This window comes from Salvelinus fontinalis, chromosome 3, assembly GCF_029448725.1.
Source record: "Salvelinus fontinalis isolate EN_2023a chromosome 3, ASM2944872v1, whole genome shotgun sequence".
Lineage (NCBI taxonomy): Eukaryota > Metazoa > Chordata > Actinopteri > Salmoniformes > Salmonidae > Salvelinus > Salvelinus fontinalis.
This window is the reverse complement of record NC_074667.1, coordinates 7,838,006-7,852,731: the sequence shown is the minus strand read 5'-3', so window position 1 is coordinate 7,852,731 and position 14,726 is coordinate 7,838,006. Positions and strand designations below refer to the sequence as shown.

Here is a 14,726-nt window from a genome sequence, read left to right as displayed (position 1 = left end):
CTGTACTGCTATATCAAATGCTTGTAAAAAGCTAAAGAAATGTATAACATGCTCAACACTTGTGAGATTGTCAAACACAATGTGTAATGTTAATACCATTTCATACTATTGTGGTTACTAAAATGTAAGGTATTACATTAATTTTCAAACTAACATCACTGACATGTTCATTAGTATTTGAAATGGTCAAATAACTAGATGGACCAGTTGATTAGTATTCTGTTAGCAATGAAGGATGGGGATAAGTTGACCTAAAAATATATATATAATTTTAACTGTTCAAATGAAGTGTTAAATACACTAGCACTACTTGTTCAAGACTTCAAACTAGCCCCACCTAAAATCTATTCAGGGCGCGCGGCACCAGCAATTGCACGCCACCTGCATAGAGCGTGCGCGCCGCAGCATAGTTCCCGGAAACGAATTGTATGGGGCGGCGCCGTTCCTTGTTCGCCATACTTGCACAGAGAAGAGCGACAGAAGCACTTATTCTACAAGCGCCTGGGGAAAAAACAGCAGGAAAACGGTAAAGACATGCTTTCACAACCTATACAATAGTTAACAATCAAGCATATGACGGTTCATTATGTTTTAGACTTAATTTGTATCTGATGTCATTTCCTCCCAACTTTGCGAGCAATTTGCTGAGTTGTGCTAGCATGCCAACCACGGTAACGTTAGCCTGCCAACGTATCTACACACTTCACACCCTGGCTGCAGCAGTGCCCATTTGTAGCCAACGAAACATGAAATAAACCTTGGTCTACTGTTAAGTTCCACTGCAGCAGAATAAAATATTATGTAAAAGCACGGTACATGTGTAGCATTGTTTAGTTTAATTGGGTGGCAGTTAGCTAGGGAGTCCAACACCCATGTTGCTAATTAGCCAGCTAGCAATCCTCGTGCAGCTTGGTGACTTGCGGCAGTGTCTAGCCGGTCAGAGACTAGTTAGCCAGTTGACACATTAGCTAGCTATTTGGCTGTCTGACGTTTGGTTACTTTGTCGCCTGAAACAGTGTTAAATTCGACGATTAGGCAACCTTTGTTCTTAGATAGTTTAACACATGTTTAGCTAATTATTTAGCTATTCGTTGGGATTCTCCCAAGTCGGCACCTGTCCCTGTCAGTAACCGGACAGTCTTTCTTTGCAGCAAGCTAACGCTAAAGCTCAAGCTATCTAGCCACCTACAGACAACAAAAGAATGGAAATGAGATTTCTTTGTTAGCTGTTTCCCTTCCAGGAAGTAACTCAGGTGCATAACGCAATGTTGATAAGATAACAATTGTATTTACGTACTATATTGATCTGTAGTGCACACTGCATACCCAGTTTCATTGCAACACAAATGATAATTTTACAGCTGGTGGCTGTGTAGAGTATTGTCAGTGATTGCACAGGGGAAGGAGACTGTTCTGCACCTGTGCAGAGCGCAATACATTTTGTTAACAAGTTTGAATAAATTATTAGTCATTATTTAAATTATAATCAATTTCAACCGTTGATGTTTACTGATGCAAATTCTAGTTGGTGAATGTGATATAGGAAATTAATTAGCGTAGTTAGATTTGTGTCTTCTGTCGACCTGAATTTTAACTACCACATCCTGTCTGCTTGGAAAGATTTGACATCTTCCTCTCAGACTGGGCGGGGTGTAGTGGACCCTTCAGACTAGAAGCCAGGGTAACATTGATTAAGCCCTGTACGATGGAACATCACGGCTCATTAAATGGAGCGTCCATAAAGTTAGCATTTACTTGGAAATTGCTTTAAATTCTCATTATTTGTCAATTAATAATCAATCCTTGACAAACAATCTCTCGTACATTACTGTTCAACAGTTTGGGGTCACTTAGAAATGTTCTTGTTTTCTACATAATTATTTTTTTGTCCATTAAAATAGCATCGAATTGATCAGAAATACAATGTAGACATTGTAATGTTGGAAATGATTATTGTAGACAGATTGTAAACGACAGATTTTTAATGTATTATCTACATAGGCATACAGAGTCCCATTCTCAGCAACCATCACTCCTATGTTCCAATGGCACGTTGTGCTAGCTAATCCAAGGTTATCATTTTAAAAGGTTAATTGATCATTAGAAAACCCTTTTGCAATTATGTTAGCACAGCTGAAAACTGCTGTCCTGATTTTAAAGAAGCAATAAAACTGTCCTTTAGACTAGTTGAGTATCTGGAGCATCAGCGTTTGTGGGTTCGATTACAGGCTCAAAATGGCCAGAAACAAATATCTTTCTTCTGAAACTCGTCAGTCTATTCTTGTTCTGAGAAATGAAGGCTATTGCCAAGAAGATGCTGTGTACTACTCCCTTCACAGAACAGCGCAAACTGTCTCTAACCAGAATAGAAAAGGGAGTGGGAGGCCCCGGTGCGCAACCGAGCAAGAAGACTAGTACATTAGTGTCTAGTTTGAGAAACAGACCCCTCACAAGTCCTCAACTTGCAGCTTCGTCAAATAGTGCCCGCAAAACACCAGTCTCAACGTCAACAGTGAAGAGGCGACTTCGGGATGCTGGCCTTCTAGGCGGAGTTCCTCTGTCCAGTGTCTTTGTTCTTTTGCCCATCTTAATCTTTTCTTTTTGTTGGCGGTAAGTGTCTGGTATCTGGTGTGACCATCATTTGCTTCATGCAGTTTGACACATCTCCTTTGCGTAGAGTTGATCAGACTGTTGATTGTTGCCTGTGGAATGTTGTCCCACTCCTATTCAATGGCTGTGTGAAGTTGCTGGATATTGGCAGGAGCTGGACACGCTGTCGTAAATGTCGATCCAGAGCATCCCAAACATGCTCAATGGGTGACATGTCTGGTAAATATGCAGGCCATGGAAGAACTGGGATATATTTCAGCTTCCAGAAATTGTGTACAGATCATTCCTACATGGGGCTATGCATTATCATGCTGAAACATGAGGTGATGGCAGCAGATGAATGGCACGACAATGGGCCTCAGGATCTCGTCACGGTATCTCTGTGGCTTTTTTTTTTTACAAGAGTAAAATGCATTCATCCAATTAGTTGGAGTGTTTGCTGTCAAAGTTCCATGCTGTCTTCAAGATAAGATGACACGCCTTTCATATTAGGCCTGAATCATACTTGCAGACTCGGGCGGTTTGTCTTGCTGTCGTACCGTCCCATTAGCCACTTTGGCTCTTGTATATGGGCGGTGGTAAAGTACTGGCATTAGGTCAATGGTGGAACTACGACGCTGTCACATGGAGGGTGGGCTTCTGTGAAACTCTTGAGGCCAGCTCACATAAACACACTAGAAACAACTCTAAATTCAGCACAAGGTTTCCGTTAGGAAAATGTGTGCCTGACGTTTGACCGGCAGCATTTTGATTTACTGGACCCATATGCATCGGGTGCGTAACCTAATTAGGGCGTCCACCCACGGTGCTCAGTAAGACACAAATCCCGTTTAGGTTATGGTAATTCATTTCAACAGAAAATGCAAGTCGAGAATGCAACGATGTTACCTAATTCCGATGCCTGCATATACATTTCCTCAGCCAATAAGACGAGTAATGAACAGCAAAATCACTAGCCTATGTTAATTTACTATCCCCCATAGTGTAAAAGTTTACCTATTCTATTGTTCAGCTTGTTGAGAAAGAAACAGCCTATTCCAATAAGACTCTGGGACAGTTGTGGGACGATAGATCCCAAATTCATACAACCAGTAGCCCTAGGCTACATAAAACAAACGTTAAAAAGCCATGAGTCTGTTGCAACCGACAAGAACATTTATCCTTAAAAAGTTGATCAACTATTATTTCTTCAGATTTTTCAGCGCACAAGGCAGTAGGCTACGCGTTAATGTTCGTTCCATAGTGCAATTAGCGGGTAATCAGCGTTGTCAAAAGCAAGCAGTTAAATGTGACAGAGATGAAAATATCCGTTAGAAATGTTAAAGAGGGGAGATCTAATATGCAACAACTAGCATGGGTTGCTAATATAACAATGATTGTGCCTGTGGCTACTGGACAGTGATAGAAAGTTGATATACAATAATTGCCTTTACGGATATGGTCTGATTTTGACTAGGCTACCTTGAAGAATGGTAAGATATTTAGTAAAATGTTCAGGACTCCAAAAAGGAAGTATATGTTTTCAAAATGCCTACTGCCTTCAGCTGATTGCAAAGTGGTGTGTGACGCCCTGATGAAGCCTGCCTTCTATTGCTTATGCATTTGCTGTTTGAGATGCTGTATCGGCAGCTCTCGCGCTGTCTTGTAGATTTTCCACTTAAAGGCTCTGTAGCTGTATGCTGTGCGAGTGTGATAAATGAGATGCATAACAAATATACACACACGGAAATGGAATTCAGTTAAATTATGTAAATTAACCTATAGACCTATACATGACCAGTCAAATGTATTTAAAATGACTGGTATTTCCATCAATGAATAGGCTAAAAAGCATTATTTTGCAATGGGATTCTATTTCCTCCTTCAGGACAATTGGCCAGTGCCAATTGTATTCATTGGCTTTTCGAGAGAAAAAAATGTATCTCCCAAAAGCCGGGAAACCCTGACGCAGCAGTACTTATTTAGTTCCGATTTATTTTTCTTTTGTTTTATGATGTACTTTTTATCCTTATGTCTTTGTTCCTCTGTATATTGGCTTTAGTGAGTGATTCGTTATCTAATACTTGTACTATGCACTGTACACCATACAAAACTCCAAAACGAACTGCATCATTCTTTCTCCCTGCTCCATTTTCCTCCGAATCAAAGTCCCACACCAGGCTGCTAGTCAGATTTTTAAGTCTTACACTCTTTGATTAACAAGGATACAGATGTGCATTTAACTCTTATGACTAAATGCCAACATTGAAATACTTTCCCTCCCCCAAGCCCCAGCAAAGAATGATAGATCACCAACATCAAGTGGAAAATAACTTTATTAGTCTAAAAACACATGGACGTTGATGGAACTGAAGCTCCATTCCGAGTGCTGGCGCTGCAGTAGTAGTGGCAGACAGACAGAGGATTCATGATTAGGCTATTGTGGGAGAGAATGCCTTATTGGGAATGTTGGACGCTTCTTGGCATAAACACAGCTCTTCCTGCTTTTGTGAGCCCCTCCAGTTGTCGTGACTCGAGTATATTGAGGAGAGGCCTCATTTCAATTATAACCCCTGGATGGGGATGATGCATCTGGAGTGTATTTTATTGGCCAGCTTGTTTGTTGTGAATGCTATTAGGCTTGCTGTCAAACGGTTTTAGTTAGCATCAAATTAAGTCGGCATGAGTTCAAAGGACAGAGATGGGCAGGTAGAATTTTGAGAAGCAATTTCAAGAACAGTTTCATTCAGATTTTACGTGAGGAAAGCCCCACAAATTAAGCCTGGAAGTTGGCCCAGATCCAAACATACGTTTTGTCATTACAATGACCTTAGGAGTTGGCCATTACAGATCTGGGGCAAACAGGCAACAACAACATCTAAGGACCATGTTCATTGATTGCGTTGATCTAAAGAATGTAACCTACATGTGGTCTATTTTAGGGGCATGTGAATTCTGTATGTCAACATCGTTTTGACCACATCTGTCAGTGTAGTTGAACTTACTTGATACAGTGACGTCTTCCTTTCATTCTTTAACACATGACAGGCAGTGTAAGTAGATTGGTGTGAGCTTGTCAGGCTAAGAGACCCCTGGAGACCAATGGTTGTGAGAGACTGACTGTGTTTGATTGTTCTTTATTTATCCCTCAATGCTAAGGAACACAGCCCCTGGTCCTCTGACCTCAATCTTGTGTGTGTTAGGGGCCCATGTCATGTGACTTTTCACACATGACCTCATTCGATTGTGATGGTCTCCCACCAGTGCTGACGCTGTTTCAGTGTGCCCAGATTTTTCACATTTGACCCAGGATTAAGTCATTGGTAGTAAAAGAGGACTTCTCACTCAATGACCAACACTATTTTTTTAAGTTTTGCACCTTTTTTGGTTCTTCTGATCAGGGAACCTTTCTGCATTTTAGTTCCTTGTTTGTTGCCTTGTGTGATGTCATAGCAGCATTTCATAGTAATTGATGAGATGCTGTCATCCTTTTATTTGAGTAGAATATTCTACATCCTCTGAGAAGAAGCCACATGGGAGGAGTAGCGATTAGTGGAACTATTTATTTGCCAATAATCTTGGTCGTAACATTCCTCCTCTCTCTCTCTATCTGTCTCTGTCTCTGTCTCTGTCTCTGTCTCTGTCTCTGTGTCTCTCTCTCGCCACAGACATGGCTGAGGATGATTTGACTCCGGAGCAGCTAGCAGCCATCGCTGCGGAAAACGACGTGGGCGAGACGGTCAACTACAAGCCCCCGGCCCAGAAGACCCTGCAGGAGATCCAGGAGCTGGACCAGGATGACGAGAGCCTCCGGAAGTACAAGGAGGTTCTACTAGGAGCCGGCGCTGCTGCTGTCGCTGGTGAGTGTGTGTGTGTCATTTCTATCTCAATACTTGTTTGTATGCGTGTCTGCCTGGCGCCTGCTTAGTGTCTTTACGGGTCAATAAGACACTGCTTAGCTCTGAGAAAAGGCTATAGGTAATGCCCAGGGACTGTTTATCTCAGAATAAACTAATGTTTCTTTAATGTTGGGGCCCTTCCAAATAATGGATAGTTGTCCTGATTTCAGCTCTCATCTGGGGCAGACCGTTGGACAGCTGGTTATTACTGATAGTATACATGCAGTCCTCGTTCCTAAATGTTGCTTCTAAGAAAAGGGCCTCTAAGAAGTCTTGGTCTATACAATCGATTAAAAGTTGTAATGTTTAAATGGAAGCCTAGGTAAGGGCCAGAAGTTCACATATATCCCTACTTGGATGTATTCAGTTCAGTTGTCATTCAGACACAAATGCAGAATTATATAAAAATACATTTAAGTGATGTCTTTGTGCTAAATGTCAGATTATAAAATATCTTTGTGATGTATTTTCACATCGAATGACCTATAAAGTTTAAAGGTCTGAAACCAACCATTTACAAACATTACATATCAGCAAACCTATGGTTAAGTAAGTAGGGTGTAACTGTGTCAAGGTTGCTGTGGGTCAGTTACGTGATCCATATGGATGTTCTTTGTCTGGTCTTGTTACAGATCCCAGTGTTCCCAACGTCCAGGTGACACGGTTGACACTGATGTGTGAGACTGCCCCGAACCCACTGACCCTGGACCTGCAAGGTGAGCTATAATACTGTAGTACTTTGTTTACTGTAATCCCCAGAAATGGACATCTTATCGTACGAGCGTCTCAAAACATGGGGGAAATGGTTCCGAGTGTGTAACTAACTGGCGTTGACAAACTGATCTGTTAGCCCGTGTTCTAAGAAAAGACCTGCTACTGTCACCTGACTCTCTTGAGGTGAGCAAGAGACCTTGTGCTGCTGAACAGAATGACCTGAGTCATCCTGAATGACGCAGGCTAGTGCCAGTAAAAAATGCGTGCATCATACTCGTTCGTGTATGTACTTGTAGTGATGACTGCTCGGTCATAAACTAACACAGAGAAAGGGTTCCTGGGGAACGGTATAACACGTGTCAGCGGTAACATGCACTAAACGGTGAATGGATAGGAATAAATTGGTTGTCTTTTGAACATTTCAAAGCCTTCCCTCATGGTCTTTCCATGTATAGCACGTATTGCAAATTCTCGGGTAAAAACTGGTTCGACGCATGCATCGTGGGGGGAATAAAGAGGAGAATACTGTATTGCTTCTGTTTCCCCAGTCCAGTGTGTTACACTGCTAGATGTTGAGGGGGAGTGCTGCAGCACAGCTAGAAGGCAGTATTAAAACCCCTGATTAAGTGTGCTAATGAGGCAGTGCCACCGCTGGGCTGAGATAATGACCCCCGCTGAGGTGTCAGAGCTGCCTAGGACTCTACATGACTGTTAAAGACATTCTGCTTTCACACTCCACACTGGGGCCTTGTGGATGGCAGTCCCCTGCTGCATGCCCTAGTTAGTGTGTGTGTGTTGGAGAAACCTTACTGTTTTTTCCCCCTCGTTGTCTTTCTAACAGGAGATCTGGAGGCCTTTAAGAAGCAGTCCTTTATCCTGAAGGAGGGAGTGGAGTACAGAATAAAGATCAGCTTCAAAGTGAGAGCACAGCCAAAATAAAGGAAGCACCAACGTAGTGTCTTAATAGGGCGTTGGGCCACCACGAGGCAGAACAGCTTCAATGCACCTTGGCATAGATTCTACAAGTGTCTGCAACTCTGTTGGAGGGATTTGACACCGTTCTTCCACGAGAAATTCCATCATTTTATGTTTTGTTGGTGGTGAAGGAAAACGCTGTCTCAGGCGCCGCGCCTGAATCTCCCATAAGTGTTCAATTGGTTTGAGATCTGGTGACTGAGACGGCCATGGCATATAGTTTACATTGTTTTCATGCTCATCAAACCATTCAGTGACCACTCGTGGCCTGTGGATGGGGTGCATTGTCATCCTATAGGGGCATAGCCATGGTAGCCAAAATAATCGCCCACCCAGCATTTATATGCAAGACTCGAAGCATGATGGGATGTTAATTTCTTATTGAAACCAGGCGCCACACCTGTGTGGAAGCACCTGCTTTCAATATACTTTATATCCCTCATTTACTGAAGTGCTTCCATTATTTTGTCAGTTACCTGTACAATATGTAAGATATTGCACAAAACAATTAAATTGAACTACATTGATTCTCTTTTTGTTATATTTGATTGAATTGACCTGAAATATAACAAAAGAGAATCAATGTAGTAGTTAAATTTACGTGAATGAAAGCTCTTTGTATGAAGACCCCATCAGTTAAATGCAGAAGACACATTTCAGTTGAATGCATTATTGTTCAACTGGCCAGGTATTGTCCTTTCACTTTCCCCATAACAAGGTGGTGGCTATACTTTTCTCCCCCACTAGAAATCAAACACTCAGATTGTGCTGTTAATGAACTTGGCTTACCTGTAGGTATTGGTTTTTTTTCTCCAGATTTCATGGTTCCATAGGTCTTTAAATGGCCTGTTTCTGTCAGATGAGCTTGCGATAAGCTAAATTGATTTTCCATGCCAGTAACAATGTCTCGTTCTCTGTAGGTGAACAAGGAGATTGTTTCGGGACTCAAGTATGTCCAGCAGACCCACAGGAAAGGAGTGAGAAGTGAGTGCTTGCTGCTTCCTATCCCTCTTGTTTGTTCCCTCCTGACCTCCGTCTCAACTGCACAGGCCTTCCTCCCATACTAACTGTGGAAAATTATGCCCTAGACTCAAGCGAATGTTGACATCAACATTGAAGTTTCCCACCACAATCAGTTTCTGCAGATTTCTCTGTTATGGGAATGTACTAGGTGATACATTGTCATGGTTTCCAAATGTTGGTCCTAACAGAATTGAAGAGATAAGTGGCATGATGCCACGTCAACGCCGTTTCTTTAGACAATAAGGGAATCAGTTTAAATGAATTAGTTCAATGAAGAGCTGTAAACACTTAAGTCCTGTGGAGACTACCATTGTTTAATGACCTGACAGACAGCCCCGGCCCACACACTGCCTTCCCTTTTTAATCTGCCAAGAGAAACAGGCAGAAGGGCCAGGGACTGAAATTGAGATATTGTTTGAAACCGGATGCACGAGTCAAGGCTGAAAAACAGACTCAACACTGTCAATAGGGATATTATTGAGAAATAGTTTTAAGGCTTTCATCTCACATTTTTCCTGAGCAGAAAAAGGCAGAGGGGCAGGGTGTGAATTTTTTTTGTTTGAAACTGGATGCAAGTTGAGGAACAAAACAGCCTTGTGTCAATTGCTTTATTAGTGAGTCGTGTTTGTGAGGCTTATTGAGAAATCGATAGATTAAAAATAAATTAGAGCAGGCCTCCTGAGTGGCACAGCGGTCTATGGCCCTGCTAAGCAGTGCTTGAGGCGTCATTACAGACCCGGGTTCAATCCAAGGCTATGTCACAGCCGGCCGTGACCGGGAGACCCATAAGGCGGCGCAAAATTGGCCCAGTGTTGTTAGGGAAGGGTTTGGCCGACTGGGATTCCCTTATCCCATTGCGCTCTAGCGACTCCTTGTGGTGGGCTGGGCACCTGCAAGCTGACTTCAATCCCCAGCTGGACAGTGTGTCCTCCGACACATTGGTGCGGCTGGCTTCCGGGTTAAGCGAGCTGTGTCAAGAAGCAGTGCAGATTGGCAGGGTCGTGTTTCGGAGGATGCATGGCTCTCGACCTTCACCTCTCCCGAGTCCGTAGGGGAGTTGCAGCGATGGGGCAAGACTGTAACTACCAATTGGATATCACGAAAAGGGGGTAAAAGTACAAAAACAAATCAATAAATTGTAGCAAAACCGTCATTTGTCATGTTTTTCATTAGTCCTGTTTATTGATAACTTTCTTCCCAGAGAGCTAGTATAGTAGTTACTAGTTACTCGTTTCATTCACTTTTCTGTTTAGTGCCTAATGAACACCACCCTGTATTTTTTGTCCTCCCTGGTGATTCAAACAGCCCTTCTTTTCTCTCTGTCTCTGTAGTTGACAAGTCAGACTACATGGTGGGGAGCTATGGGCCGAGGCCGAACGAGTACGACTTCCTGACCCCGCTGGAGGAGGCTCCTAAAGGCATGCTGGCCCGCGGCACCTACAACATCAAGTCCAAGTTCACCGACGACGATAAGCACGACCACCTTTCCTGGGAGTGGAACCTCAACATCAAGAAAGACTGGAAAGACTAAGAAAGAGGCCTTCAAAACCAAACCCCACAACCATGTCCCCATTTCTCCATGAGTTTATGTTCTTCTACTTCATTCCATCCTCATGTCTTCAATCTTCATTCCGACCCTTCCTCTTCATTCCGACCCTTCCATCCCTCTCTCGTCTCCCACGTTTCTCCCCATTTATCCGTCTGCATTAGTAGCAGCAGCAGAAGCAACGGCCCCCTCTGTCCGTCCATCCCCCCTCTGCTTTCATTGGTTGCACAAAGTCCACCATAATTGATTCACTGTCCTCAACCTGCCATCCATGCAACCTTAAAGGCCCAGTGCAGTCAATAATGAGAATTTGCCGTGTTTTGTATATACATATATATCCACACTATGAGTTTGGAATAATATTGTTAAAATTATGATAATGCCCTTTCAGTGTTGGAGCTGTTTGAAAAGACTGCCTTGGTGGGATGGAGTTTTGGCCCCCTGGTGACTTCACCAGTCAGTAAATTTGTTAATAGACCAATAAAAATAGTTCCAAACCTCTCTGCCAATAACAGCTAGTTTTCCCTTCCCCACTGAGGCCACTCCCAGACAGTCCTAGCCAAATTCTTGCTTGAGAAATTGCTCTCTGCTAAGAAGCTATTTTTGTTTATTTTTGACCATTGTTTTCAATTAAAATCACAGTAAGGTACTTAATTGTTACCCAGAAATAAATAGATATATAAAAACGGCTGCATTGGACCTTTTTAAGTCTCATAGCTGTACTGTGCAGGATCTATCCTCCAACCCCACCCCTCATGGTTTGTCCTGCTTGAAGAGATTAAACCCCCCCTTTGCTCCCTAAATGGTCTTCCTGTCAGTAAGAAGTACATGTGGAAAAGCAAGTGTACAATCAACTTTTCATTTTGCCTTTTTTTAAATATATATAATTGTATGAATACTAGTATACTGTAGCTTTGTTCATGTCACTGTTGATATTAATCAGCTTTTATGGTCATTCCTTCCCCGCCATCTTGTTCTGCCCCCTTTTAGCATTCCTTGCTATTTTTTTTTATTTATTTTTTTTTAACCAAGACCTGCCTTGTTAAAGATATTCTCCTGAACTTTTGTATTCTTTTTTGCCAGTAGTTCTGAAAGTAGCACCCACGAGCCAAAAGTAGTCCCCAAAAATTGCACGTGTCACAAATGTGCAGATATGTGCACCACGTCATTGCTCTCTCGCTCTACTGTGTGTGCGTCTTGCTAGCCGTCACTGTGGGGGTAAATATAGGGGGAAAAGTTCTGGAGCATGTCTTTTAAGCATACACTGAATTAATAATGAGCTGCTTTACTTCAGCTCCTCCCACCCCCCTTAATTGTATTAACCCTTTTCTCTTACATGGGGATTGGGGCCAAGGTAACCTAATGTAGCAGGTGTTAAAATAAAATAAAAAACACCTCAAACTAGATCCCCTACATAAGGGGTATTCAACTCTTACCCTACAAGGTCCACAGCCTGCTGGTTGTCTGTGGAGGAGGCGTTAAAGTGGCGTGTCGCCTTGTTAACGTCCAAAAGCGGAAGTCCATTTCCCCTGGAAGTTCCTGTTTTGGGGACTCGTCAGAGGCTAGGGCCAAGGAAGTGAAAGGTATTATAACATTGGATAAAAAAGGGCGTAAGCCCCAGTGCTGCCTTACACTGAAATATCAAAATAATCAGTTTAACTCACCAATAATCAGTTTACTACTCTTGCGCAGTTATCATGGTGATGCACTAGCAGATGGTGCATGACTTGGGCTGTATGTTGTGTATTTCATGTGGTGCTTGCCATCAGGTAGACTCACTCAAGGGCATATTGTACTATCAACTGTTCACCATCTTAATCTCTTTGCTAGTTGTGATTCTCCCTGTAAAGTTTACTCACATGCTGCTCCTGGCTTGTTTTGTCTAAACTCAACCTCCGCTAGTAAACACAAGTTAACATGGTAGTTAGAATGAGAATAGAATACACCACCTAGAATTTACCAATGTGTTTTTTTCCTTGCCCACCCCAGCAGGCCACGTCATCATTATTGATAACACACTTGTGTTCCTTCACTTGTGTTCCTTAGCCATGAGGCCTTATCGTCGACTTTGGTCGCGTGAAAAAGAAAGACCACGGTTTTGTATTTTTTTTTTGCCTTAATGTACATCAATCCCAAGTCCGATTTCCCTCCTCCCCCTCACTCACATTTTGTTACGACCCTTAGAGCCTGCTGTCGGAGGTCAAAGGAGATGACATGTACCAGAGAAAGCACAGGAGTAGAGAATGACTCACCGTCTGCTGCTGGAGACATTGACGGTGTTTCAGCTCTCATTAGGAACAGGAGCTGGTAGGGTTAAGATGTACACCTCCACAGTCAGGCCCCAGCCTTTGCCCACTGACATATTGACGAAAAGAGACGTTGATGGAAAAATTGTAGCGTTTGCACAGAGTAGGATGTGCTAGCAGAAAATGCGGGATACTGTTTGAGTATGTTAAGAGGGAGGGATTTTGGATCAGAAAGTGGAATTGACATGTACTGTACCCTAAGCATATGGATGTAAAAGTGTTTCAGATATTGTGAATGATCTTATGCTTTCCCATACATTCCTTCACACATTGTACAGTTTCAATGAAGATGCTGGCATGCTGGTGGGGTTGTATAAATATTTGATCATTTGTGATTGCTCTTCTTGGACAATAAAGATGTTGCTCAACTTGGCCTGTTTGATTTGTAGGTAAAATAAGTGAAACCATTATTTCCAGTATTGATCTATTCAGCAATCACATTTGACAACTTCTCAAAAGATTTTTACTAGTCACACGATCTTTTTAGGCTAGTGGCCAATCTTCAAAAATAGGCTTAAGGTTTTGAGAGAACCCTACCTGAGGTATAACTAAGCACAACCATGTTTTTCCATGTCTCTAAGGTCTCCCATATATGGATGGTTGTATACAAAAATCTAATTGCAAAATTGGTTAAATTGAAAGATATGGTGACAGACACCCTTAACTCAAACAGTGCAGAATAATGTCTGGCTGGAGGGGGAGTGGGCCACCTAAGCTCATGTAACCCAAAATTGCAACCTCTGATATTGCTCAAATTTGGTATACAAGTAATCAATTGTCTGCTCTTCATAGACAAATCAAGAGCATTAGGATATCTTAAAGCATGTAGGAAATAGACCTGTAAGCACACAGATACAATATGGGGCGACATGTAAATCATGAATATTTATGATATTTATCTATTTATTTTGATGTACTGGCCTGTCTCCTGGTAGCGCCTCCATGCTCTGGACACTACGCTGACAGACACAGCAAACCTTCTTGCCACAGCTCGCATTGATGTGCCATCCTGGATGAGCTGCACTACCTGAGCCACTTGTGTGGGTTGTAGACTCCGTCTCATGCTACAACTAGAGTGAGAGCACCGCCAGCATTCAAAAGTGACCAAAATATCAGCCAGGAAGCATAGGAATGCGTAGGAACTGAGAAGTGGTCTGTGGTCACCACCTGCAGAATCACTCCTTTATTGGGGGTGTCTTGCTAATTGCCTATAATTTCCACCTTTTGTCTATTCCATTTGCACAACAGCATGTGAAATTTATTGTCAATCAGTGTTGCTTCCTAAGTGGACAGTTTGATTTCACAGAAGTGTGATTGACTTGGAGTTACATTGTGTTGTTTAAGTGTTCCCTTTATTTTTTTGAGCAGTGTATATTTAAAGGCAGCAGACTGCTTGTCATTCGAACACCAAGTATTCCAAGTCACGAGCCTCTTATCGGATCAATGAGGCATCTGGGAGGCTTCTCTCTATCTCTACAACTTTCCCCCACTGTGGTATAACTTGCCCCTCCAGGATTGGGCTCTTAAGTCACCTCTTTACAGATCCGGTGCCAGGTTTGTTTCTTGGGGGAGGGGGGGGGGGGGTTAGTAATGAATATAGGCTACAAGATAGATAGGGTAATTCACCTATTATAAACCGTACTATGTGAATGGAGCCATACACACAGCTGTCAT

At 42.5% G+C, this 14,726-nt stretch overlaps 1 pseudogene; it reads left to right on the top strand.

Moving 5' to 3' along the window:
- Positions 1 to 413: 413 nt before the first annotated feature.
- On the top strand, positions 414 to 13,420 carry LOC129837775 (rho GDP-dissociation inhibitor 1-like; annotated as a pseudogene).
- Positions 13,421 to 14,726: the final 1,306 nt, after the last annotated feature.